The sequence below is a fragment of the Mytilus californianus genome, unplaced genomic scaffold (genome assembly GCF_021869535.1).
Source record: "Mytilus californianus isolate M0D057914Y unplaced genomic scaffold, xbMytCali1.0.p SCAF_11, whole genome shotgun sequence".
Taxonomy (NCBI): domain Eukaryota; kingdom Metazoa; phylum Mollusca; class Bivalvia; order Mytilida; family Mytilidae; genus Mytilus; species Mytilus californianus.
The window spans coordinates 17,328,220-17,331,832 of record NW_026262593.1 but is presented as its reverse complement, the minus strand read 5'-3'; positions in this window follow the sequence as shown (position 1 = coordinate 17,331,832).

Here is a 3,613-nt window from a genome sequence, read left to right as displayed (position 1 = left end):
TACATGTGAACTCGTGCTGACCCCGAAAGATCAGTGACCAATAAGAAAGATGCACTGGTCATAAGTGAAATTTCTCTGCACGTGAAAACATGTTATCTAATTTCAACAATTTATCGTTTGATTAAGTAGGACACTCTGACCCTTTGACCAGACTAGAGACATCATAAATTTACAGTATAAATAGCTCACTCTTTATTTAAGTCTTAGTAATAAACAATTAAAACAGAATTATCTTCTCTGCTGTCTTAAATTATTTTATTCAGCTTAATTTTCAATTAGCAAATAAAATTGATTATATCGAATATCGTCATAAAGCGTGCATTCCATAAGAAAATGTTTTTCAGTCTCTACACTAACTCTCACAAAACAAACATAGTCTGTTTTCTACTGGTGTAGGCGGCCTGGAGTATCTGCCAATACAAATATGACAGACATTAAAAAACGACAACCACTAAATTACAGGCACTATAACGAAGTCGGTTAATTAAATTTATCGTGTAATAAAGTTAAGAATGTTCTAAAGTTCAAATTAATGTTCGAAAGTTCACAATTGTCACACGGCACGTAGATGGTATAGTGTTATATTTTCGATCCTGACTAAAATAAATTCTGGTGGTGAATGAATTCCTGCCTACCCTCGAGGGGAGGACCTGATTGAATCTTCTCTGACTCTCTCTTTCCTAGTATTTATAGCGTGTCTGTGTTCCTGGTATTTTACAATGTTATTAAACGTCCACATGATACATGTACTAGCTTATATTTTAGGTTCCGTGTTTCGGACAAAATTATTATTATCTGACGTGTGACAGGCATGCATAGAATGTGGCGGGGTTAACCATGTTTGTGATCTCTCAACCCTCCCTTTTCCTGGGAAAGTGGTGTAACAGCACAACATAAGAACAATCTGTAAAAATCAGTAGCAATTGTCTTTACTCAAACGATCGGTACAAGGAAAAAAACAACTTACATAAAAACAATAGACACAAAGCACCGATATAAGTGTACTCGCAGTTACTGAAAGTTAGTTTAAGTCAATTACAACTAATAAGTAAATCATGTTCTCCTATTCTAAAAGAGAGGCGAAAGATACCAAAGGGACATTCAAACTCATAAGTCGAAAATAAACTGACAACTAAAGTATTAACCAGTACACGTACATCCAACGGATTTAGGGTTAAGATGTTACAATGTATAAACAGTCTGAGAAACGCATGAATGTGTGCTATGCCAAAATAAATATGTAAGTACTGTATGTTTATTTCTAACAAGTTATAAACATCAACGTTCAGTATATATCTTTTTTCCCTTGACTCAGAATGAATAAAGTTTTCACAAAACGCAACCTAGAGACCATCAATTAACAGATAATATTCACTTTAACTTAATTTTTAAAACGAATGATATACAATTCTACAACAATACATTTCTGCATATAGTGTAAAATCAAGAATGGAAACGGGGAAAACAACCCGACCAAAAAGCAACAGCCCAAGGCCACCAATGGGTCTTCAACACAGCGAGAACATCCCGCACCCGGAGGCGGGCTTCAGCTGGCCCCTAACCATAATGTGTACTAGTTCAGCAAAATGGACGTCACACTTAACTCCGAAACATATAAATGAACTAAAATAAAAAAAAAAAAACATGCAAGATTAACAAAGGCTTTTAACTTGGGACAGGCGAAGGCGGGGTTAAACATGTTTTGTGAAATCTCAACCCTCCCCTATACCTCTAGCCAGTGTAAAATAAACAAACACACAGCAATATGCACAGTAAAACTCAGTCTAAAAGAAGTCCCGAGTCCGATGTCAGAATAGGTAACAGAATATTCCAATTATGTTTTTATTCGTCGGATTTCAGAGGGTACACAGTTATATACAAGAATTCCGTTAAACTACCGTGGTATAAGTCTGCCTTTAGTAGTTGCCAAGTGTCAAAGTTTTGTTTTAACCAAAAGCTTGTGAAACTTTTTGGAAGTTAAAGTGTAATTGTTGACGAACAGAACGGATTTCGAAAAGAAAGATAGATCCTGTTTGGACCATGTGATCACATTAAACAGTGTGATTCAAAATCGGAAGTCTACATTTGTTACTTTTGTGGGTTTGCTGAAAGCTTTTGACTTTTTTGCGCATCTAGTGCAGTAAAATTGGTATCTTTAATGTTATTAATATAATTAATAAGAATTAAAAAGTCTATGAAAATGTAAATATCTTGACTGCATGTAACTTCGACACCTTTTAGTGCGTATGCACAATGTTTGATGTTTGCTGTGACCTTAATTTAGACATAAAGAGGTTTTGGTTGTGCATGGAAATAAGTATCAGTCAGCACAACTGTTTATTGTTGATATTAAATATCGAATAATACGTTTATAAATAAAAAAACAAAACAAAGAATCAATTGTAATAACTAATAATAAGACCACATTTAATTGATATTCTTTTGAAACACAATTTAAAAAAATAATTTTTATCAAAATAAATAATGTCAAAGTATTCTACAAGAAACTTGTCTTTTTCTTTCCGTTGTTATAAAGCAATTTCCCCCATGACAGTTTTCCCCGGGGGCAAAGCTAGCATGATCTCATTTCTCCCCCGGGTAAAATTTGGATCATTGCAATTCTTCCCCCGCGGAAAGTTGACAATATGTATATATACATATACTAGTAGCCACTTTCCCCCCCCCCCCCCCCATGCCCATATTTCCCCCAACAATATGGATTTCACTATCAACATACACAAAAATTGCACGGCCATTTATTGCATATACTTTCCGTGTTTTCTTAAAATAGAGGCTCTAAAGAGCCTGTGTCGCTCACCTTGGTCTATGTGCATATTTAACAAAGGACACGAGTTCTCCAACATTGTAGGAGAGAATAGAATTCATGAAAAAAATCACTGTTTTGTTGATCTTGTATTGCTGATCATTTAGTCTATTTAGTTTCTCTCTATCTTCTTTAGTTTGTGCTCAAAACACAAAAGAGGGTAAAAAAAAATCCTCATTTAAGGGCAATCACTCCTATAAAGAGTGACAGTCTACTAACTATATCGGCAAAATTTGACTTGTTAGTAGATCTTGCCTTGCTGATTACTTTTGTGATTTAAAGAGTCTATTTATCCATTGTAATTTTTATCATATGAGGCAAAACACATAAATATTGTAAAAATCGTAATTAAAGGGCAATAACTCCAATAAGGAGTCGTCGGACGATTTCCTCCATATTGTCTTAATTGTAGAAATTGTCTTGCTGATCATTTTTGCTTATTTAAGTTTTTATCTATTATAATATTTAAGATGTAAGGCAAAAACGCAAAAAAATGGTAAAAATAACGGTTATCAAAGGGCAATAACTTTAATAAGGAGTCAACTGACAATTTCAACCATTAGATTGGTTTGTAGAACTTGTCTTGCTGATCATTTTTGCATTTTAAAGTTTCTCTCTATCTTTTATAGATTTCAAGATAATAGGCAAAAATGAAAAAAAAATGGTAAAACTTGTCATTTAAGGTAGATGAGGGGGGTGGGGTCTAAGTTAAAATCCATAGATTTTTTTAATAAGTTGTCAAAATGTAGTTTATATCATACTTTTTTCCAAAAATATAATAAAAAGTAT